This window comes from Rhinolophus sinicus, linkage group LG13 (assembly GCF_036562045.2).
Source record: "Rhinolophus sinicus isolate RSC01 linkage group LG13, ASM3656204v1, whole genome shotgun sequence".
NCBI lineage: Eukaryota > Metazoa > Chordata > Mammalia > Chiroptera > Rhinolophidae > Rhinolophus > Rhinolophus sinicus.
The window spans coordinates 47,768,950-47,794,757 of NC_133762.1; the positions used below are offsets into that span (position 1 = coordinate 47,768,950).

General features: G+C 37.0%; 1 protein-coding gene across 3 annotated transcripts in view; it reads left to right on the forward strand.

Moving 5' to 3' along the window:
- The window catches only part of SLX4IP (SLX4 interacting protein), a 193,930-nt gene that overhangs the window by 139,858 nt on the left and 28,264 nt on the right, over positions 1 to 25,808 (forward strand). The gene's annotated exons all lie outside the window — the stretch shown is intronic.

Below are 25,808 nucleotides of genomic sequence, written 5' to 3' on the forward strand. Positions count from 1 at the left end.
TTAATTTTGAACCTTTAGTTTTGAAGGGTACAGAGGACAAATGAAGAGGCCCTAGTGTAGGATAACACACTGGTTTAAGGCTTTGGGAATGAGATTTGCTAATGAAATTTCTTGGGAATTTTGGGGACTACAATGCACATGATGATTAAGAACAGACAGCTTTCATTTTCCAATTCCCTAACATGGCACCCTGATTTCTCTAATTATTTAGAATAAAAGAGAATCTAAAGTTACATTTTTTTTGTAGTTACTGTTTTCAGTTTACCACTTCCAATTGTTTATAATCAAAACAGTTTTATATTCACTGTCGTAATTTTTATAAACTAGGCAGGAAATATCTGTTCCCTTTGGTACAGTGGACATTCACATTGTCTCTAAATGAATTGGCCACAGATTTCTGAGTGAGATGGCTATTTGTGAAGCATTGTGAACCCCGGGGCTGTTCCCAGGGAGTTGGGTAGAGGCATATTTAATAACTGCTCAGGTACACTTAATTGTGGAGCTTGTTTATATTTGTTGTTATACCAGAGTGCTGTTATTACCTAGAGCCTAAATTCCAATCAGCTTCAAATTTATTTTAACTATTTGATCGTGAACTATTTAACTAGTGGGAAACTTGGCTTAACCTATTTTGTGAAATGCCTTGAGAAAATTATCCATTGTCTATATTAAGCAAAAACCAAACTAGCTCCGCGTACTCTCAAGCATAAATGATGAATGCCTAGAAGAGATGCTAGTTTTAACTTTGAAACCAAGATCAAATTGCAATTCTGAGGTCATAGATTGGCGTATATATACACATAAATGTGTGCGTATGTTTGTGTGTTTCTGTGTGTATTTAATGAATAATATGAGTGTGTATATACCCACAAATATAAGTTGCTGCTAAAGAAAACAAAAGTTACAAGGCCTGATAGGAGACAGCAAAAATATGATTTTCTTACAAATATTTGAAGGAATTTTACTTAATTGCAACCAGAAGTCTGACCTGGAAGTGTAGTGTTTTGACCCCCTAGCTGTCTGGTTTCCTATTTCTGGTGTTTTGCTCTCCCCCAGCTGTGAGAAAATCTATTTTACACGGTTTTAACCCTGTATATTCTTAGAAATACTGAAGTAGAAATTATTCCCTTGGGGGAAAAGCAATTCTCATTATTTACAAGAATGACTTGTAAAGGTTTCTCTTAAATAGAAAACATTTTTGAAACACTTAGCAAATCTTTCTTTATGAGATATATTTGAAAATAAAACAGCTTTTGGGTTTCCTTTCAAGGTAATGTGAACTTTTGGAAGACTGTAAGATTTTTATGTTGCGTAAGTTTATCCTCAGTTTAGTAAAATACTAACTTCTTACTAACAAAAGTATACAGAATTTATAAATAGTCTTCTTATGAGGAGACTTTTTCATACTTTTTCTTTCCATTTCTAGCTTGCTAATTTTTTTTGTCTCTAGCTTTGTAGAAAAGTAAAAATTAGGCTGAACTTTGTGGGCCTGTAGTAGTGTCTGGTATTCTAATGGACCAAACAACACCAGTGAAATTCAATTAGGATAATTTGTAAGGGTAGGAAGCCCACTGCTGTTGGAATATTATAAAATTCACACGTCAAATGTTCATAGATGCATTTGCTGAATCTAGAAAAATGATGGGAAACATTGCCTCTTAGAGTTTGCCACCGTGATCAACTGGTCATATATCCCATCTAAAAAGTTTCAGACATTTTCAGTTAGAGGAAAGCATCGTTTTTCATACTTGACTTAGGACTTTAACAATGAGAAACACTGATAGTTCCCATCTATTTAGCTGACGAACATTTTTTTTTAAAATAATAACTTTATTGAGATATAATTCACATACCGTACAATTCACTTCTTTAAACTATACAATTCAGTAGTTTTTGTATATTCACAAAGTTGTACAACCATCATCACTAGAATCACTTTTAGAACATTTTCATCACTCTATAAAGAAACCCTGTACCCATTAGCAGTTACTCCCCATTTCCCCCCAATACCCTTCCCACCCCCAGCCCTAGGCAACTACCAGTTTATAGTCTGTCTCTATCGATTTGCCTATTCTGGACATTTCATATAAATGGAATCATTTAATATGTTCTTTTTTATAACTGGTTTCTTTCACTTAGCATGATGTTTTCAAGGTTCATCCATGTTGTAGCATTTATCAGTAGTTCTTCATTTCTCTTTATTGCCAAATAATATTCCATTATATGGATATATCACATTTTGTTTATTGGTGCCTCAGTTCATGGACATTTGGGTTGTTTCCACTATTTGACTATTGTGAATACTACTATGAACAGTTGTACAGGTTTTTGAGGGGATGAATGTTGTCATTTCTCCTGAGTATATACCTAAGAATGGAATTTCTACATAATCTTGTACTTCTATGTTTAACGTATTGAGGAACTTCCAGACTGTTTTCCAAAGTGGCTGCACTATTTTATATTCCCACCAGAAATAAGTGACAGTTCCATTTTCTCCATATCCTTGCCAACACTTGTTCTTATCTGTCAGTTTGATTATAGCCGTCCTGGTGGATGTGAAGTGGTGTCTCATTGCGGTTAGCATTTCCATTTTCCTGGTGGCTAATGATATCTACCATCTATTGAGGTACTTACTGGTCATTTGTGTGTCTTCTCTGGAGAAATGTCTCTTCAAATTATTTGCCCATATTTTAATCAGGTTGTCTTTTTATAATTGAGTCATAGGAGTTTTTACATATTTTAGATACAGGTTCCTTATCAGATATATAATGCATAAACATTTTCTCCTCTTCTGTGGTTTGCCTTTTCACTTTCTTGATGGTATCCTTTGAAAGACAAAAGTTTTTAATTTTGATGATGTCCATCTACCTTTTTTTTTGCTGTTGTGATGCTTTTGATGTCATATTTAAGAAACTGTTGCCTAATCCAAGGCCACAAAGCTTTACATCTATGCTTTTTTCTAGTTTTAGTTTCAGCTCTTACTTTTAGGTCGTTGATCCATTTTGGGTTAATTTTGTATATGATGTGAGGTAGGGGTCCAACTTTATTCTTTTGCATGTGGAGATCCAGTTGTCCTTGTACCATTTGTTGTAAAACCTATTCTATCCCCATTTAATTGTCTTAGCACTTTAGTTGAAAAACAGTTGACAATAAATGTGAGTGTTTATTTCTTGACTCTCAATTCTATTTCTACATGTCTGTCCTTATGCCAGTCCCACGCTGTCTTGATTACTATAGCTTTGTATACTAGTACATTTTAAATCATCCTCCCATTCTTGTAACAGAACTATTTTATTTTCTTCCCAGCAGGATTAAAGCTGATGTTTAATTGCCCAGTTCAAGAGTCTGTTTCAAACCAGTCAGTGTAAACATAATTTTAAATTGTTATAAACTTCTAATTTTTAATGAAATAATTGAATACAATTGATTCTGCCAAAGGTTTTTTTTTTCCTAGGGTTCTAGATTAAATTAACTCCTTTCACAAATTTCTCAACTCTAATTATTTCATTTTAACCAAATCAACGAAGAGAAAAGCAATCCTCTTCATAGTCCCAGTCTTCATGTTACTAGAGAAGCTACAGTGAATTATCTGTTTGCAGGGTGTGACTGGGCGTGCTTTTGGGTCTCAGCAGCTCCTGTTGAAACCCAGTACTTTAGGTTGTAAAGTTCTTTAGGTTGTACAGCTTAAAACTCGACCTCCTTTGCTTATCACTCCAGCCTCATTCCCCACCTCTCCCCATCCTCCTATGCATTCTAAACTCTAAGCCTCATCTACCCTCCCAGGGTTCCCAGGAGCCCACAGGAGTTGTCTGTGGTTACACGGCCCTGCCTGCAGTGCCCTCCCATCGTCACTCCTCCAGGCAGAATCCTCCTGGTGCTTCCAGACTCTGAATGTTTCCCCTCCTTGGGGATCCCCCTCCTCCCAATTGAGTTTGTTACTTTCCCTTGTTTAATTAGGCATGCCCTGTCTTGGCATCTACGGCCCCAGTGCATGTCTTTGTTGTAGTACTTACATTATACCCATCATCCTTAACTCGTCTGCCTCTCCCGCTGACCTCAGTTGAGTTCCTCAGGAGAAGAGCAGTGTTCTTTGCACACTCAGGGCTTCACATAGTACTTGTATGCAGTAGGTACACAAGTAGCATGAGTTGGGTGATGTTAATTGTATTAGAGGAACGCCCAGCTTTTGACAGAATGAAAAAAAAGAGAACCATTTCCTGTTCACACTGGTCCCTGTAACTCCTCTACTGAGATCATTTTTAGGGTCAGAAAGAGTCCAATCCCTTCTTGGTAGAAGGCGCCACTTATATGGAAGCACTTGAGTTTGCTGCCAACCTGCTCCCCCTGTAATAGCTCATCGTCAGTGTGATATTTAATGTGATATTTAATGTATGTTATGTGACTAACATATAATTCAGACAGAGATGTGCAGCCCAAACTTGTTTAACAACATTGGCCTTACTGCCATTTCTAAGGAAACTATTTTTTTGAGTCCAGAAAAGTTTCTCGTAGCAAAGCTATGTTTTGAGAAGAGAGTTGAGGGAAAAGTGAGACTTGCTCCAGTGCATGGGAAGGGGTTTTACGGACAGAAATGACAGAGTGGAAGGGTGCAGGTGCAGGTGGATAGGGAAAAGCAGGCCCATGGAGTGTAAGCTGGAGTAGACCATGTGGCACGGCGTGGGGGCGGGGGTGATGACAGGAGGTGTGAGCCAGGCTGGTGTTGAGGGACACCCTGAGAAGCGGTGTGTAGCTTCTTATAGAACCTCAGTGGTGGGGGAGTTAGAGGGAGTGATCTGCCACTGAAAAGACGAAGACAAAAACATAGTAAACCCGCAAGGAGCACAATGCCAGGGAGGGGAGTGAGAGCGCCAGAGAAGTGCTTGAAGGAAATGCAATGTGTTGATGCCCTTACTTGGGTGGGCATTGCTTTGAAACTCGCAGCCTGCTCCAGCATCTCAAGGGCTCCCTTTCAGAGACCCCAAAGCACTGCCTAGTGTCCAATATTATCAAATACCAAGTGGAAAGGCCTCACATCCAATAAAACAAATTTAAAAAGAGAGAAAGTGACTGTGAAGACAAGGGGGAACTGTGACGGGAAACATCTTCAGCTGCAGTCCTGTGACTGAGAGCTGAGTGGTACCTTGAAAATGTTTGCACTGGGAAGGTGGTAGTAGAAGAGCAGTGAAGAGAAGTGGTTCTGTGGGGTGGATATGCAGAAAGCTGGGAGGTTTGGGGTATGAAATCTGAAATGCTGTTATGGAGCCGTAGGGGATGTTGCATTCTCAGCATTCAACAGAAGGAAAAATGCACAAGTCTCGGGAGAGAGGTTTTCAAGGAATGAGGGAACAATGTTTCCTCCTGGTGGGTGGGAGAGTGGTGCAGGATACAGGCAGGGCCCAGCTTTCGGCTTCGTCTGTATATATATCTGATCTGACACTTCTCCATAGCCCATTAGAGCGTCAGCCGTTGGTTTCCTACTCTGTGCCTCTCCATTCCTGCTATTTCCTTGATATTTCCATGTTTTTTGAACTCAGCTACTTATTTAAACACGTTTTTTCTTTTTTCCAGATTTTTTGTTTTTAGTAAGGTCTCGTTTTTCTCAGTCTACCAGATTCCCCAAACTCAACTTTTAGAGGTGTGCTTTTTTTTTACTGCAGGGCTATATTTTTAAAGGATAGTACACTTTTGATTCCATACTTAACAGGTCGATAATGTGTTCTGCATTTGCAAAGTGTAAATGTCTGTGTCTGTACCTATACTTATAATCAGTTATATTGTCAACTTGGACCACTAGTAAAGAATCTCCAGGATGAAGTTACTGGTCCTATTGTAGGTACAATAGTGTGTTGACTCAAGGCTTAAGGAAGATGAAAGCTTTACAACCATCTATGAGGTCATTTTTGTTGAGGTTGCCTTATAATTGTTATCTACTTAAAAAAGTTATTCTAAAAATTATGGTTACAATTCACAACATAATAAAGAATACTTTTGCATTCCTTATAAAATGTTATTTTCAAAGTTAGCAAATTGCCCAGAAAAGCAAGCTTTAATTGTGATTAATGTTCTGAGACTTTGGAAAAAGGATATTCAGACAAATATTTAAAAGAAAAAAATGCATCATGTTTAAGATTTTTGAATGTTTTCATCAAATGATGATGTTTCTTTTTAAAAATTAAGCCTTCTTCAAAAGAATCACTTTCATTTTTAAACTTACTAGAAATGTCAAGTACATACATTAGAATCATATAATGAACCCCCACTTATCTATTACCCACTGTCACATTTTTAACATATAGCCAATGGTATTTCATTTTATACCCCTACCAGCTTTTTCCTCCCCCGCTCTCCCCTATGTCATTTTAAAGTGAACCTGGATATTATATAATTTTGTATATAAATGATTAATAGATACAGCTCTAAAAGATAAGAAGTGTTTTTTATTTTATATTTTTAATCATCAAAGTGCCACTAAGAAAACAAAATTCTTAATGTCATCATATATATAGTCTGTCTTCAGATTACTCTGAGTATCTCTTCAATTCTTTTATAGTTGGATTGTTCAACTCAGGGTCCAGACAGGTGGTTCTATACATTTATTGCTTTTGGTTGGTTCGCTTTACCTTAGATGAATATCTCTTTTGAACCTACAGGAACACTCCTCCCGATTTTTTTTTCTTGCTGTTGACTGATTAAAGAAACTGGGTCAGTGTCCTCTGGAATTTCCCACATTTTGGGTTTGGCTGGCTGCATCTGTATGGTGGTGTTAACATATTCTTCCAGCCCCTGTATTTCCTGTAAACTGGTAGTTAGATCCACAGGCTTGATGAGGTCAGGTCCCTTGTTGTTGTTTCTTATGCAAGAATACTTTGTGGTAGATGGGGTGCATTTCCTGTTGCATCTCATTGGGCAGCCCACGGTGACTGGTGATAGCTTTCTTAATTTCATGTTAACAGTGTGTATGTGATGAAAATGAAGTTTCTGTCTTATGATTTTTTATTAATAGTTTAAATTTATTTGATATTTATATTATCAGTAAATACTATGTAAGCAAAACAAAATTTAAAAGGCCCCTTTTATTATGCATATTATTTTAAACTTTGCCTCATTTAGGCAGTTAAGATAAGACTATCAAGGTAGTGTTTGGAAATAATAAAACCTGAGTCACAGCCCAGGTGTGTTTAGTGCCTTTTTCAGTCTGAATCTATATGAGATCTGATTTAGCATCATAATTAAGATCATAAGTCATTACATACCTATTACTTTAATTTTTAAATATCAAAAAGATGTTATGTGAACTCAAAGGACTTGGGGCAGATAAAAAAATGAAAAGTATGTGATTTTATTTTTCTGTGAAAAGATAGACAGCAGGCAGTTTAAAAGAGAGCGAGAGAGGAAAAAAGAAGGCATGAGACCTGTTCTTTGAAATCCTCCAGAGGTGTGATAATAATTGAGCTAAAACGTATGCATTGGCTACTCATGAGTTGCCTTGGCAGTTTGAGCCTTGAGTGCCTTAGAAATTAGCTTTCCTCCAAAGCCTCTTCACTGTTGCTACAATATTCCTGCTAAAGGCCTATTTGTGTTTAAGGAACTAGGGTAATTTCTCTCGTATATTCACTTACAGAACTTGCGTTTTGTTGTTGTCTTCTAAGAACTCTGTAAAGTACCACCATTACTCTAGCAAGATGCTTGCTACCAATTTCATTATCATGTTACCAGTAAATCGACAAAATAAGATTTAGAGCAGTGACTTCCAAACCTGAGCTGTACATCAGAATCCTCCAGAGCTCTTTAAAAAACATGCAGTTCTTTGGCACACACCCCAGATCTACATTAGATTCTCAGGTGCAGGGGATACCGGGATCTGTATGGTTTCCAGACCTCAACCTTGGAGATTCAAATTCCCCAAGTGATTTAGATATGGAGTGAGCACATGATTAGGAATTAGATTCTAGACTAGGGGACAGTTTCTTGAACTTCATAGTGGTTTGTTTAATAACTGGAAGAGACAGTAGGATTGATGATCAACTTTGGCAATATTTAGTGTTTTCATCCATGACTTGAGTGAATGCATCAAAAGTGGGAAAAAGACCTAGCACCTTATTAAAGGGGATACAAATCCCAAATGACTGTGACATTACTGAGAGGAGTGTTTGTTACAGACAAATGCTGAATAGAAAATATAGGACAGAAAACAGACTACATAGCTATCAGAAGAGAAAGCAATGACTGGCATATCAAAAAGGACAGAACCACTATACAACACTAAACACAAATCTGGAACGCAGTCCCTACTGGAAAGCCAGCACAGGACTGGGAAATGAAAACAACAGTGTGGCATGGGACAAACATGATGATCTTTATTTAATAGTTTCCCCAAAGCTTCCATGCTGTCTTCTTCTCATCTTTGCAAAGTTCCTAGAACATATGTTTGCCTTTTTGTGCCCTGTTTCTTACCGTCATTCATTCTTACCGTGAAGCTTCCTCAAAAATGCTGTCAACTACCTCTTCATTATCAACTCTTAGTGTTTTCTTATGTTTCTACCTTCACTAATGCTCTCTGATATTTGAGCTTTAAACTCTTTTTCCCTTGACTTCTAAGACTTGACTCACTTGGTTATCCCTCTTCCCATCTGACTACTCCTTGTGGGCTCCTCTTTCTCTGCTAGACCCTCCAGTGTTGATTGTGTTTCAGTCCTCTTCATTTCATACTTGACCTGCTCCACTATGGACCTTTTTGCCCTTTGCCCAGAGTTGTCTCAGTATATATCTCTGAACTCCATACCTTATTTCCATTTGCTTCCCAGACAGCTTCACCCAGATATCTCATAGATCCTTCTGTCTAAACCTTGACTCATTATTTTACCAACTCTCCCACCCTCTCTGTTGCTTAGCAAGCCACCATTCACCTAGTCATCAAAGCAAGAAAAACCACGATTTGACATGTTGGTTGCTGGCCACCAAACCTCTGTCTCTGATTCTGTGTCCGAAGTGTCTTTTGAATGTGTTCCTTTCTCATTAGTCCTATGGCTACCAGTGATCCTCACCTTCTCCCATTTGGCTCAAAGTAGCTTCTACCAATTTCAACCACTCCGTACCATTATGCCACATATTCTGATTTTTCAGGAGAAGCTGAAATTCATATTTTCATGTAAACTTTCCCAATCCTTAAGATGTTTGCAACTATAGTAATTCAGACAATTTTAAACCACCATGTGTACCTTTGTAGTAGGCCACTAGTTTATGATCTTTGATTTTAAAATAAGATTAAAATATTACAAGAAAATTATAATGTAAGTGATTTTTTTTTTCTTTTGACATGGGGAATGCCTTTATATCAGAATGTCAAAACATTCATTTCACTAAATAAAAGTGGAAAATACTTTGGCAAAACAAACAAACAAAAACTATAAACAAAGTTATAACATGTAAATAAGATTGGAAGAAAATGTTTTCAGATAAAAGATTAATGCGTTTATTATAAAATCATGCTTACAAAACTGTGAATAAGAAATCTAAAAAAGCTATGCACACTAATAGAAATGAATAGATCTAGAACTACAAATGAATTATGAACATCTGAAATACAGTTGGTCTTTACTTGCAATAAAGAAATGGAAATAAAAAAGCAATGAGCTATGACAGGTTAAGTTAGGTAGGTAAAAGATTGATATTACCCAATGTTGGTGTGAATATGGGGAAGTGGACATGACATTATGCTGTTGGTGAAAACGTGAACTAGGGTGTGTTGGTTTTGTGTGTTTTTTTCCTGGAATGGGATGTGGCAACTTTGTATCAGTCAGCGTTTCAGCAGGATCTTGGCAAATTAGGACAGGAGAAAACAGACTCAGCATAAGGAAAATCAAAGTTCCAGAAGAACAGTGAAAAAGGTCTGGCATTGGAAGCAGGACTCAAAATGAAAAAGACTGACAACTTTCCAAAATCAGTGAAGGATATATTTTCTGGTTTAAGAAAGCTCAACAGATCCTACCTAGGAGGATAAATTTTTTTAAAGATCCTTAGACACATTGTAGAAAACTCTAATGAAACACCAAAGACTTCAAAGAGCTCTTAAAAGCTACCAGAAGAAAAAGACAGATCATCTTTTCTTTTTTAATCTGCTAACAGCAAAAAATGAAAGTCAAAACACTGGAATGATTTCTTCAAAATGCTGAGAAAAAAATCATTGTCAACCTAGAATTCTATGTTCTATGAAATTATTTTTCAAGATTGAGGGTGAAATAAAGGAATTTTAGGATATAGAGAGCTGAAAAAGTTTGCTACTCACAAAACTTCATTGAAGAACTTCTAAAGGATGTTCTTCAGGAAAAAGGACATGATCCCAGGAGAGAGGTTTGCGAGACAGGCAGTTGTGAACAAAGAACGTGATAACCATGTGGGTGCAGCTAAACAAAAATGAATAATTTGTAGGATTTATAAAAAATCAAGATAAATCTAAAATCCTGGAAAGTATTGGCAAATATATTGCGGACAGGGCATGTACAATTGGAGTTAAAGCATGTTTAGGTCTTGACTTTTTTGGACGGAGGTAAAAACGTAACTTTATACATGTTAGGTTCAGTATGCACACTAACAGTTATAGTGTAAGCACTACAAGAATACAAAGAGATGATATAAGTTGCAGAGTAGAAAAGGGAAAATGGAATGAAGGAAGGAAAAACAAATCAACCAAAATAAATAAAAGGTTTAAAAAAAAAAAAAAAAACAGAAAAAGTGACACAAAATACTTGTAACTACTAGGTAGTAACACAAATTTATTGATAATTATAGTCAAATAATGTAAGACTAGAGTGTTTAAAATTTTTTTTTCATGTACTGTTTAAAAGACATATTCCTAAAACATATGACCTCAGATAGGTCAAAAATAAAAGGAAGGAAGTATATTCAGAAATATACTACTGAAAAGCAAGCATATTAGTATCAAATCAAAAACCTTTAAGGCAAAGAACATTACTAAAGATAAAGAAGACCACTGGATATTTATTGAAGAGTCAGTTCACTGAATATAAAAATTCTAAACCTATGTACACATAATACAGTTTCTAAAAATACTATGCAAAATGGACAGAACTAAAAAATTGGTAAATCTACCACCATAAAGGGAGATTTAACTCACCCTTTCCATTGATTAATTGGTCAAGCAGATAAAAAGGATACAGAAGCTTTGATCAAAACAAAGAACAAGCTTGAACGAATGGACACATTTTGAACACTGAATTCGAAAACCAGAGAATGCCCATTTTTATCAAACATACAGAGGACATTTATGAAACTAGATCACATTAGAACGTTAAGCAAGCCTCAAAAATTTTCTAAGAATAAGATCATACAGATCACATTCTCTGACCACAATAAAATTAACTTAGAAATTAATAACAAAGAGTTACTTTTGGAAATTAAAAAGCATATTTGTACATAATGTGGATCCAAAAGAACATCTTAATTGAAATCAGAAAATATTTAAAACTGAATGATAATTGTAAGACTACTTTCCTGGATTTGTAGGGTATACATACATGGGGCAATCTGTAACCTTAAATGCTTATATTACAAAAGAAGAAGGGCTGGAATGAATGTGTTAAACTTCTAGATTAAGAAGTTTGATGAAGAACAAATAAATAAACTCAAGGAAAATAGAGGAGGGAAGTAAAAGAATATTAAAAAATTATACAGAAAATATATAGTAGGAAGGATTTTTTAAGTACCCAAAATTTAGTTTTTTGAAATGAATTTTCAAGAAGAAAAGTGATCAAAGATCAGGGGGAAAAAAAGTGAAGAGAATTATTAGAAATAGAAATAATAATAATGAAACAGATGTAATTAAATGTCAGTGGAAATTAAGGACTAATAAAAAAACTATTAAGAACCTTATGGTAATAAATTTGAAAACTTAGGTGAAAAGGAAAAATTCGTAGAAAAATATAAACAGCGAAATTGAGTTAAGAAATAGAAAATCTGAATAGATCCTGAAAAGAATTTATACCACTACTTAATAAAGTACCAGGTCTAGATAATTTACCAGGTGAATTCTCCCAAAATTTAGAAACCACATAATTCCAGTTTTATATACTTGAGTAAGAGTTAAAACACCTCCAACTATTTTAGGAGGTGAATATAACTTGACACTAAAACAAGATTAGGACAATAAAAGAGGAAAACTACAAGTCAGTCTCCCTCAATCCTAAAAGCAGAGATCCTAAACTAAATATTAGCAAAACAGATTTGGCAAAGTAGAAAAAAGAATCATAACATCATGCAAAGTTGGTTCAGCATTAGAAAGCTTATTAGTAGTATTTACAACATTAATAAAAAGAACAATGCATTTAGTAATTTCATAAGATGCAGAAAAAGCCACCTTTCATGATAAATTTTTTTAGAAAATTAGGATCATGTTTAAAAAACATCTACAGTTAATAGTGTTCTAAGCGGTGAAACATAAAAGTGTTCCTTTTATAATTTAGAGTACAACAAAGATGCTTACACAATATTCAAAACTTACTGGAGGTTCCAGACCAAACAATAAGATGGAAAAATTACAGGTGAAAAAATTGGATGATTTCTGATCAAAATAGAGGAGTAAGTAGGTAAATGCTGTGCTTGCGTCCTGTCACGACCACATCAGAATTCAAGTAAACTATAAAACAACCATCATTGAAAATCACCTGAAGTCTAGCAGAACCAAAGTCCTACAACTAAGGACGTACAGAAGAAGTCACCTGAAGACTGGTAAGAGGGGCAGAGACATGAAATTGACTAATCCCACACACACATGGAACTGTTAAAAATCGGGAGGGATAGCTCAGCTGTGGAGGTCCCTGATGAAGGATTTAGGGTCTTCCAGCCTCACACTAGGCTCTTCGGCCCAGGGTTCTAGTGCTAGGGAGGGAAGTCCCCATAACTTCTGGCTGTGAAAACCAGCGGAGATTGTGGCTAGGTGAGACACAGGATGGCTACAGTCTCAGGCACTCCTTATAAAGCGTCTGTACATGGACTTACTCACTGATGGGCTCACTCACTTTGAGCTCTAGCACTGTGGCAGCAGCTGGAAAGGCACCAGGGACATACAAGGAGGAAATGTGTTGTCTGGCTTCAGAGTGAGGGCTGGAGGGACAGCTTTCTCCCAGACAAAAAGAGTTGGTAGAATCCATTGTGTCTTTGTTGATCCCTACCCCTTCCCAGTGTGCAGACACAGGTGGCCACCATATCTGAGTCTCCATCAACATGGGTAACACTGTTTGCCCTGCCCTGGTGATTCCCCAAGACCCCACCCCACCTAACTTTCAGGCAAACGCAAGCCCCTTCCAGTGTCTTTTCCATAAAAACAGCCTATCTTGGTTCATGCTGTGCATTTTCCAAAAATCTCTCAAAGGTTTACAGAACCCAAACAAGCAGCATCTGGCTTCAGCATGTCCCATACCTCAGCTCCAGGTCTGACATTAGTGGCACTAACTTCAGGTCACGGCTTGACCTCTAAGGTACCTCTAAGCCCAGCATGGGTGGCAGCCATTTGCAGATTGCGTTGTGGCTCATGCCAGGTGGCAGCAAGAAGGGCACAGCCTGTGGCTAAACTTGGCCTTTGGCGGTGTCTCTCCCAGGAGGCCCCAGGGCTGCATGTCCACTGGCCAGCTTCTGACCAAGTCAGAGCATCAACCAGAAGCCTCCAAGGATGATGCACCCAAAGGGCACACAAGGCAGGCACCAGAGCCCTGTTAAAGCAAATCCTGTTCCATCAGGTCAGCCCCTGCAGCCCCTGCACAATAGCTCCTCCACTGTAGTCTTGGGCAGTCCTCAAACCAATCAGCCCGAGAGTCCTTCTCATTGATGTACCAACGGCACACACAACCCACACACGGGACACTCCTGCAGCACACAGCTCAGGTGACCAGGGAGACTACACACTGGGCCGCACAGGACACCTACTACACAAGGTCACTCTACTAACACTGGAAACGCTACCTAATACATAGAAACAAATACAAGGAAGCAGACAAAATGGAGAGACAAAAAAACATATTTCTAGTAAAAGAACAGAACAGAGCTCCAGAAAAAGAACTAAACAAAATGGAGACAAGTAATCTACCAGATGCAGAGTTCGAAACACTAGTTATAAAGATCCTCAGTGATCTCAGGGAGAACTTCAACAAAGAGACAAAAAACATAAAAATGGAGATAGAAAAAAACATAAAAAAGAACCAGTCCGAAATAAAGAATATAATCACTGAAATAAAAAACATATTAGAGGGTATCAACAGTAGATTAGATGGAGCAGAGAACGAATTAGTGATTTAGAAGATAAGGTAGCAGAAAACATCCAATCAGAATAGCAAAAAGAAAAAAGAATCCAAACAAATGGGAATCGTTTAAGGGGCCTTGGACAACATCAAGTGTACCAATATTTGCATCATGGATTACCAGAAGGAGGAGAGAGAGAGAGAGCAAAGAATTGAAAACTTATTTGAAGAAATAATGACAGAAAACTTCCCTAACCTGGCAAAGGAAATAGATATACAAGCCCAGGAAGCACAGAGAGTCCCAAACAACATGAACTCAAAGAGGCCAACACTAAGACACATCATAATTAAAATACCAAAGCTTAAAGACACAGAGTCGTAAAAGATGCAAGAGAAAAGCAGTTACCCATAAGGGAGCTCCCATAAGCCTGTCAGCTGATTTCTCAACAGAAACTTTGCAGGCCAGAAGGGATTGGCACAAAATATTCAAAGTGATAAAATGCAAGGACCTACAACCAAGATTACCCAGGAAAGCTATCATTTAGACTCAAAGGACAGATAAAGAGCTTCCCAGACAAGAAAAAAAGTAAAGGAGTTCATCCCCAGCAAATCAGTATTACAAAGAATGTTAAAGGGACTGCTTTAAGATGGAAAAAAAAAAAATCAAAAATATAAATAATAAAATGGCAATAACTACCATTATCTATCAACAGTTACTTTAAATGTAAATGAATTTAATCAAAAGATAGGGTGGCTGAATGGATAAGAAAACAAGACCTGTGTGTATATTGCCTACAAGAGACTCATTCCAGATCAAAAGACACACAGAGACTGAAAGTAAAGGGATGGAAAAAGATATTTCATGAAAATGGAAATGATAAAAGAAAAAACATCTGGGGTAGCAATACTTGTACCAGACAAAATAGACTTTCAAACAAAGGCTGTAACAAGAGACAATGAAGGACCCAGCAATCTCACTTCTGGGTATTTACCTGGAGAAACGAAAATACTATTTCAAGAGGATGTATGCATCCATATGCTCATTGCAGCATTGTTTACAATGGCCAAGATATGGAGGCAGCCTGGGTGTTCCTCGATAGATGAATGGATAAAGAGGAGGTGGTCATATACAGAGAGTGCCAAAAAAAAAAAAAAAAAAAAAAGTATACACATTTTAAGAAAGGAAAAAGCTGTATTAAAATTGTAATATTCAATATATACCAATAGCAAAAGATGAATACAGTTCATGTGTATACATTTTTTTGGCACCCTCAGTATACAATGGAATATTATTTGGCCATGAAAGGGAATGGGTTCTTGCCATCTGGGCCATCGTGGATGGACCTGGAGATTTTGTGTGGGGTGGTACGTATCAGACAAAGAAAGACAGATGCAATGTTATTTTGCTTATATGTGGACTCTAAAGAACACAATAAATAAAACAAACTCATAGATACAGAGAACATTTTGATGGTTGCCAGATGGGAGGGTGTGTTGGGGAGGATGGGTTTAAAAACGGAAGGGATTAAGAAGTACAAATTGGTTATTACAGAGTAGTCATGGGGATGTAGGGTACAGCATAAGGGATATAGCGAATAATATTGTCATAACTATGTATGGTGTCATATGGGGACTAGATTTATCTAGGTGATAGATGAGAGGAGGGTTGGGGGCAGGGCGAGAAAGGTGGAGGGATTAAGAAGTACAAATTGATAGTTACAGAATAGTCATGGGGATGTAAAGTATAGCATGGGAGATATACTCAATAGTATGGTAATAACTATGTATAGTGCCAGGTGGGTACTAGACTAGTCAGAGGGTCACTTCTTAAATTAATGTCTAACCACTATGCTTTACACCTAAAATTAATATAAAATAAATGTCAACCATAATTGAAAATTTTGAAAAGGGGGAAAAGGTAAAAGGAAATAAGAGGTTCAAATTTCGATATAAAACAAATAATTCATGGGGATGTAATGTACAGCATAGGAAATATCATCAATAATACTGTGATAGCGTGGTATTTCATGTACGGTGTCAGATGGTTGCTGGACTTATCGTGGTGATCACTTCTTTAGGTATATAAATGTTGAATAACTATGGTATACACTTGAAACTAATATAATATTGTATGTTAGCTACATTTTAATAGAAATCTTTAATAAAACAGTAGTAGTGAAAGGTTTTTTTCCCTTACAGTATTAATAAATATAAAAGGAAAACTCTCCCCTCCCCCGAAAAAAAAAAAAAACTGGAAATAAAGAAGAAAAGTGTCATTTTGGGGGTAAATGATTATATATGTAGAAAAATCTAATGGAAATATACAAACTACGTATTAGAATTAATAACAGGGTTTAATAGCTTTTTTCGCCTGCAGGTCAACATGACTTCTGCTGAAGTCAACTGCAGTAGCAGACAGTTGGAAAATGTAATATTTAGGAGCTAACATGTACAATGGCAACAATAAAAATTAAGAAGTACTTCATTATAAACTATGCTAGGACTTTATGTAGAAAAAAATTTAACTTTTTTGAAAGACATTTAAATGACTTAAAAATAATTGGGAGATTTACTATGTTAAATGTATAGGAAGTTTCATTATCATAAACATGTTGGTTTTTCTCTAAATTGATCTGTAGAGTCGATGCTCTCCTAATCAAACTTTCCACAGGGTTTTTTCATGCAACTTGACAAGTGAATACTAAAAGCTATGTAAAAGGGTGAAGGGCTAAGAATACTAGATGAAGACTAGAAACAGTGCTGGGGATCAGGAGCGTTTGCTATTATTTGATAGTAGGATTTGTTATCAGTAATGCTTTGGTAATCCACACAGTGTGTGTTGAGTAAAAAGTCAATGGAATAAATTAACTCAGAGAAGCCTGTATGTGCTGGAGCTGGCATTGCAGATTACTGGTGACCTTCGAGTGACTATTCAATTGGTTATTTATTTGGGAAAGGATAAAAGTAGATTCCTAACTGATACTATACTCAAAGTCAATGTTTATAACATTGAGGGTTTTTTTTTAATTAGGTTGTAAAACAGCATTTATGTGACTCCATTTTTATAAAAAGAAATAATAATACATGTATAATTAATGTACAAGGTTTGCCAATTAAGTTCACAAACTTTTGTTGCAATGATGTTGCTAACTTTTTTTTGAAATCAGAGGGATTATTCATAATGAATTTGTACCAACTGAACAAACCATTACTATTTGGAAGTGCTGAAAAGGCTGCGTGAAAAAGTTAGACAACCTGGGGTGGCCGGATAGCTCAGTTGGTTAGAGCACGGTGCTCTTAACAACAAGGTTGCCGGTTCAATTCCCACATGGGACACTGTAAGCTACACCCTCCACAACTAAAACAACTACTTGACTTGGAGCTGATGGGTCCCAGAAAAACATTTAAATAAAAGTTAAAAAAATAAAAAAGTTAGATGACCTGAACTTTTCGCCAACAATTCATAGCTCTTGCATCATGACAATGCACCAGCTCACACGGCACTGTCTGAGGGAGTTTTTAGTCAGTGAACAAATAACTGTATCGGAACACCCCTATTCACCTGGTCTGGCCCCCAATGAGTACTTTCTTTACCCAAAGATAAAGAAAATATTGAAAGGAAGACATTTTGATGACATTCAGGACATCAAGGGTAATACAACAACAGCTCTGATGGCCATTCCAGAAAAGGAGTTCCAATATTGCTTTGAAGGGTTAACTAGGTGCTGGCATCAGTGAATAGCTTCCCAAGGGAAGTGCTTCTAAGGTGACTGTAGTGATATTCAGCAATGAGGTGTGTAGCACTTTTTCTAGGATGAGTTCTCCAACTTAATTGTCCAACCTCGGATATCTTGAGAAAAGATCCGGGGATATCAAAAGTGAAGGTGACGAAGTGACTATCTCTAGGTGGTCAATTTGTTGATGACTTAGCTTTCTCCTTATACTTTTTTGTCTTTTTTTCTTTTTAATACATCAAGCATTATATACATTACTTTTGATTAGGAAAACACAATTTTCATTTCCTTTTCTTAACTATTTTTACTTGTTTTTACTTGTTTATTCTTCTAGATTAATTTTAGAATTAGTTTTGGCAACTTCCAAACTGCCACCTCTCCTCACAAAACAAAACAAAAAATTTCATTGTGATTTTTTATTGGAATTGTCTGGTACATAATAGGCACTCAGTACATGTTTGTTAAATAAATAAATAAATATGGGAACATTTCACATCTTTATAACGTTTGCCCTTTTAACCAAGAACATGGTATGTTACTCAATCTTTTCAAGTCCTATTTTATTAGTGTAAGTTTTGATCTCACGCATTCATACAATTAATGTTTTCAAATGCAGATTTCACACATTTCATACAAGTAATGTTTTCTAAAATGGTATAATCTTTCCATTTCCCCCCACATTGAATAAAACCCTTAACTGTTTAATGTCATGTCTTAGAAGTATCAAAAAAGATGATTTAAGCGTAGATAAACATGTCCCGTGTCATGAGGTTAAGGACCTGGGTTTAAATGACTGGATTGAAACTGACTACCTATCTTCAAGCGTTTGTTAGTGGCCAGCTTTCCTTCAGCTCTCCGTAAGACAGAACACAAGAAAATGAACTTCAACTAAAGTGTGAGGACTTTAGATTAGAGATTGCAAACTGGCATCACGAAGCCAAAGTGGCCCTCAGAAATATTTTACTTGGATTGTACAGTGTACATTTAAATTCTGAGTTCATTGCTAATTTAAGATTTTGGCAATTTCACATAAAAATTAGATTTCCAACTTTTCAGGAAAGGACTAAAACCTTGTACCTTATGCCCTAGTTTTCAGTGGCAGCTGATGGCTGGAGTTCAGGAGCCACCATCCCTTTTAAACTAGGTATGGGCTTTCTCCAGTTTTCCACAGTCAGGACCCAGCTCTTTACTGTTACCTGTCTTGCCCTTAAACACCTAAGTTTGTAACATCAATTCAGATAGTAAAGGAAAAGTTGAGTTGCACTTGTGTAGGTGTGGCATCTTCTCATTTGGTATTTTGGTATCGTTTTAAAAATATGGTTTAGATATAGTTCTGGCTCACAAGTGGGAAGTGGACTAGATGATGTCTCAAAGATCTTTCTCATCCTGTGATTCCACTGTCCTGTTAGAATACTCCAGTGATTCATGAACTCTTTCTCACTGCACATGGATGGAGAATCTCAGAGTTGGAATGCACCCCCTGACGACAGGGAGGCCACAGGAGACTTGCTTCATCTGATGTTCCTTGTCTTAGGCACAGGAAGTTTGATAGCTATTGCAAATGGGCCTGCTTGAATAGCCAACAGCTCAGAAAACCAGCTATCTCATCTAGAAGGTTTATTAAAACTCTGTTTCTTTTATGCATGGTTTTTTAAAGGTGAGTGAATGGTTTTATAGAGAACTTTGAGTTTTATAAGGACACAGTATTATTATACGTATCATTCCCATCATTATACATGGTCCAGCAGAGTTATGATTGTGGAAACCATCGTTTTGAATATCATGTCATCTGTGCTTGCCTATGATCTAAACATGGTTTTCATATTTAATGTTAAGGGCATATTTTTACAAACAAAGAAGTGGGAAAACATTATGGGAAAGAAATCTGAAGTGATCATTTCTGAGTTTGTTTTATCCTAATTTTTGACTTCCCTGAGCGGCTTTCTCATTCTGTATTAACAATCTCTGATGTATTCTATAGATAATAAAATTAATAGCACCTGTGGCCGGTGATATTACGTACAAAGTCAATGAGAAGACAGGTATAAATATGGAATGAGTGAACAAACAAAACAAACAGACTCAGATACAGAGAACGTTTTGATGGTTGCCAGATGGAAGGGGGGGTTGAGGGGCTTGGTGAAAAAGGTGAAGGGATTAAGAAATACAAATTGGTAGTTACAAAATAGTCATGAGGATGTAAAGTATAGGGAATATAGTTAATAATATTGTAATAGCTACGTATGGTATCAGATGGGGTGATCACTTCATAAGTTGTATAAATGTCTAATCACCATGTTATACATCTGAAACTAATATAATACTGTATGTCAACTGTAGTTGAAAATAAAAACAATATTTTTAAAAACATGGTTTTTTCTAAGTAAATTTAGCCTCAAGTAATTATTTTGTTTACAGTTTTTTTTCTTTCTTTTTTTTTCATGGAGCTAACCAGTTTGCCCCATTTGTTTTGGCATCAAATAGACATAGCTTTATTGTGACTCAGAGTCCAGTAGAGTCCTTATTTAAGGACATGAAATGTTATCTCAAGGGAACCTTTTTGGAGTCCCTGAATGTTTTGGGTAATAAGTGAAATTTTTAGCCCAGGACCAGATATTCCACTTAGCCACCCAAACTGTTTCCCAATTGTGGTCTTAGACTGGGATCCTGTGTGTGTATTCGTAAACTTATGACAGGACTCTTGTTTTTTGGTTCCCACAGAAAAACCCCCTTTTCTAACCCCACCCATCACCAGCAATGGTGAAGGTCACACTTAGGCCTGCAATGTGTTTCAGAGGTCCTCATCAAGTCTTTTCCAAAAGCGCTGTGTCACACTTAGCCTCTTTATGTACTAAGTGACGGTTATCAAACTTGTCATTTCTTTACCCTTGGCCTCCTGATAAGGGCAGGTGTAATTTTTCAAATGGACACAGTTGCAAAAGTAGTGAGTTATAACTTCATTTTTCCTGAATGAAATAACTTTAAAACATATATTTTCCATCCTTTATGTATTGTTCCTGGTCTCCTGTAGCATCTAAGGCATTGTCAGTATTCGGTAGAAATCAGCCCCTTCTGTCCTACCTTCTTAGTAAATCTCACCCAAGTCTTCACATGGAGAATGAGAACTGACTGGACCTCAGACTGGCAAGTCACAAGTCTGAGCTGGCACACAGTCCAGAGCTGCTTCTAGATGAGCACATAGTCATCTGATTGTCACCAAGGACTCTGAAAATGAGTATGAGGCCACTATCCAACCTGCTTAGGTAAGCTTACCTTTGCGAAAAATTTAAGTATGTGTAAATTTAAGATTTGATTTCTTTGAAATTATCTTTAAGGATAAATCTTCAAGTTATCTGTGTTTCAGACTTTGGATTGTAATTATAGCCTTAGTTTGAACCTGCAGTTTCCTGCAGCAGTTAAAGAAGACATCAGTTGCCAAATGGCTAGCGTTCAAAAAGACCATGCAGGTTGAAAATTTGTATTTAGGCAATTGAGATTTAACAAATATACACTTAAACCCCAAATAGGGGTCATTCATCAAGAAAACTAGCCTCATCTCTTGAAAACATCAGTTATGAATAAAAGTAGGGGGGAGATTATTCTACATTAAAGGAGGTGTCAGAGACATAACCAAATGCATTGCGTGATCTTTGGTTCAGGAGAAAAATCAGCAATATACATTTTGGGGACAGTTTGAGAAATTTGAATATGGACTAGTTATTTGAGCAATAACGTCATACTCCGTGTGATCATAGTATTTTGGTGATGTACTCGTAGGAGAATGTCCTTATTTGGGGGAGTCTATATTTCCATCTTTAGGAGTAAAATATCATGATATTTAATTTTTTTGAGATAGTTTATCAAACAGGTACATGAAATATGACAAAATATTAACCATTATTGGGTTTAGATGGTTTTGGCGGTGTTTATGGCACTATTTTTCTACTTCATGTTTTAAATTTTTCATGATTGTGAGTGGTGCTACTAATGAAGACGTTATCTCAGGGAGAGAAGTAATGGGCACAGTAGGTCTTCCTGAGACTGCCTTGTGGTTTGGGAGAAGGTTTTGCTGTAGGAGAGCCATGTGGTGGTGGGTGGAGTCCACTGTGAAGTGGTGCTTACGTGCTAGGCCATCCTGGTGGCTCAGCGGGGCACTTGGAGGCATTTTCCCAGGCTCCCTAAGATCCGTCTCATAACAGCCATGGGAGAGGGCTTGTCTCTGTGGTGCACCATACCACAGACCCCTGGGCAGCTTTGGAGAATTGCAAGTCACCTTGGCCATGAGTTCCCTGGAAAACAAGTCAAGCTAGAGAATTTTACAATAGAATCTCCATGTTGGATATTTGTTCTCAGTGTCTTGGGACTACGAAATAAAATAACCCAAATAAATGACCACTCCCTTAAAAAGTATTACTCATTGGAGCTCGGTATGACTTAAAACTAATCTGCCTTGCCACACCAGGATGGAATTTATTCAACTCCCATTTAATTTATTTTGCTGTTGTTGTTTTTCCCTTTCTAATCATGAAGTCTCTGAATTTCCAATAAAGCCATTTTGGAGCAGTGTATTTTAGACAGAATATGAAATAAAATAATGGCACGACTCTGGTTTGTCCTTATAACATGAACCACACTTTCCTTCTCTCAGAAATATTACTGACTCCCCCGCTTTTTTCTTGGAGATTAATATTCTTTGATGAACAACCAGAACCAGATGAGCCAGAAGAAAGTTAATGTGGTAACACGTCAGCATTTTGGGCCTCATTGTGGGTTGGGAGGTTGTCTGTGGAAAGGTAGAGAGAAGCTGCTCTTTACAAATAACAGAATGCAGGAGGCATAGGGACTGGAGACTTTTGGGGACTGCCCAGAGGCCAGGGGAGAATATGAACTCTTGCTGGTACTGGATGTCTTAGGACATTAGCAATGCAGAAGTATAAATTATTTCCTGAAATACACATACCTGAAGAGTCCTGGTGGAAAGTTGTTCCACTACAAAGCTGTCCTCCCTCTAACTCCAATCTCTTCCTGTGTCTTAAGACAGTCTTTTCTGATTTAGGTGGAACACAGTAACTAGCAAGAAAACAGGCATACTGAAATGTGATTTACAAGTGCCTCAAAATCTTGGAACACCGTTTTCAGATGAAAAGGATATCGCTTGATGATTTTCATTTCACTTCCCATCCCCCAACCACCACCAGCCCCCCAGTCTCCTACTAACTCCAGAACACCAGTGTAGCAAGCTGGGAGCTGGTGCCCCTAAAAGGGAAAGCAAATGGCTTCCTGCATTCTTTGCCAAGTTGCTATTTAGCTTTAGAGAATAGTGGAGCTTTGCTTTAGCCCCGGCTAAGTACAAAATCTGAGTGGCCTGCTAAACCCTGTGAAGTCACTTTCATTAAAAAGCAAACATGAGAATGTAATCTTTATCATTGCCTGTTATCTATGGATAAATGAAATATATCTCCCTAAGCATTTTAGTTCAGTGTATTTCATCAGCAGTGATTTTTCTGTTATGATACCAAAATTAGTTTGTTTTAAGAGTGACAGAAGTATCTTTTGTGTTTAATCTCTCTCTAAGTTTTTCTTTAAACAAGAAAGTTTCCTGTGGCCAGTGGAACTTGGACTATGCAGGTGCAAATCTCTTTACATGTTAAAGTTGCCATTTCTTTTGTAGGTGCCACTAGGCAGGGTTTTTCATTGAAACCATAACAAGACACCAGTTTAGTAATGATTCCCTTTACACTAATCCTACCCTGGGGGTGAAGAGTATAGGGGAAACTTTTAATAAACTCAATTCTCCTGGTAGTTCCAGTAATAAATCATTTAGTTAGAATTTGCCTTATACTGCTTTATTTTTCTGTGGGGGAAGGTGTCATATTGAGACTTTGTCATTTAGCTGACCAAGTAGGATTTAGTTATCACTCACGGGGTATCTCCATATAACAGGCTTCCTGAACTCAGAGCTGTAGCTTTCATATTCAACTTTAGATTTAGCCCCTTCCTAATAATAATATTTATTGCTGGAGATTTTTAACAGGGAAAATATTTTTCACATTTTGAACGTGTCATCTAAATCTTAATCACTAAGAGCTATAAGCCTTTAGTACGATCCCCCAGCAAAGACAGAATGACTTAGATATTGCGTAGTTTTGTTGTTGTTGTTGTTGTTGTGCAATCCTTTGGAAGACTCACATTATAGATCATTATTTTTAAACTCACTTCAAAATTTTTCTGTGTGTGTTTGTGATTCCCAGATTGTTAAGGACTCTTACACCTTTCCACTCCCCTGCAGTAGGACAAATAAACAGATGTGGAAGTCACTTCCACTCTCAGTGACCTAAGGAATGAAGTATTTGCTTAAGAGCACTCAGAATAAAGCCAACCGTGTGCATATTTGACACGTGAAGCGAAAGAAAGCCATGTGACCAAAATGCAATCCATTTCAAGTGTGTGAGGAAAAAATTCATCTCAGTAAATTTGGAGATTATCTATTATAGATGTCACTTTTATTTTGTGATCCCTGTGTCTAAAGCAATTGTGCTATCATAGCTGTAGCTTGTATACACAGAACATGAAGTCGGTGGTCACTGATGCTCTGGATCTTTCTACAGGAGTGTCAGAAAGGTAATGTGAAAGTGGAAACTTCTTTGTGTTTCTTATGTATGAATTATTATATGAATTATTTCAAAACAATTATAGTCATGGACTTTGGAGAGTCTGATGGTCCTAGAGACCACCTCTTGTAACTTCTAGCCCCTCCAATTTCATGGATAAAATATTATCTCTCAGGTTGTTTTAGAACTTGGAGACCATCATCCTTCTTTGGCTGGCCTTTCATTTCTGGTTCTTCCACCAAGTACTCAACTGTGTTAACGGGAAAATTTTTACTTAATCTTTTCAGAAAAGTCATCACCAGAGTAGTTTATACCTGGAGAGGGACTGGAAGGGAAGGAGGGAGGGAGGGAGGAAGAAACTATGCTGGTACTTTCTGTGAATCACCAGAAATTGTCTTGCCCCCTGTAAGATGAACGGTAATGTCTCCAGTTTCATGGATGGAATGTACTCCTTTGGATCAGGCTTCCTCCACTTAACACTATGTTTGTGAGATTTAGTTCTGATACGTCCTGTAATTATAGCTCATTCATTTTTAGGGACAGTGTAGTATTTCACTGTGTGACTGTATCCCCTTTTTTAAACAATAAAAAAATTCTATTGATAATTTTCACTGGTTCCAGATTAGAGGACTGTTATGAAAAATATTTATGTAAACACTGTATATTCATGTTTAAGTTCTGCTTTAGATATTCAAGCAGATTTGAAAGTGGCGATACCAATTTATACTTCCGCCAGCAGGGTATGAGAATTCCAGTTTACCCATGTTCTTCCCAACACGTGGTGGTTTGGGTCTTTTTTTTTTTTTTTTAATTAAAGTTTATTGGAGTGACAATTATTAGTAAAGTTACATAGATTTCAGGTGTACAATTCTGTAATACATCATCTATATCTGTTTTTGGTCTTTTTTATTAGGCCATTCTGGTGAATTGGATAATTTTCTTGTTTTGTTTTGTTTTGTTTTGTTTTGTTTTGTTTTGTTTTGGCTCATGTCATTTCTTTTCATAGTCCATATAATGGCTTTACTGTACTTGAATTAGAATAACTTATTTACAGGCAAAATGCACACATCTTCAAGTAGGTATTAAACAATTCTTTTGTGAGCTCATAAGTAATTGCTCTCAGGAGGTGGCCAAGATCTATGGACCAGCTCAGCCTGAAATCATGATCCCTTATGAAGGGCCAGGTTTTCAGACCTCTTTGTCAGGCCTCCTCT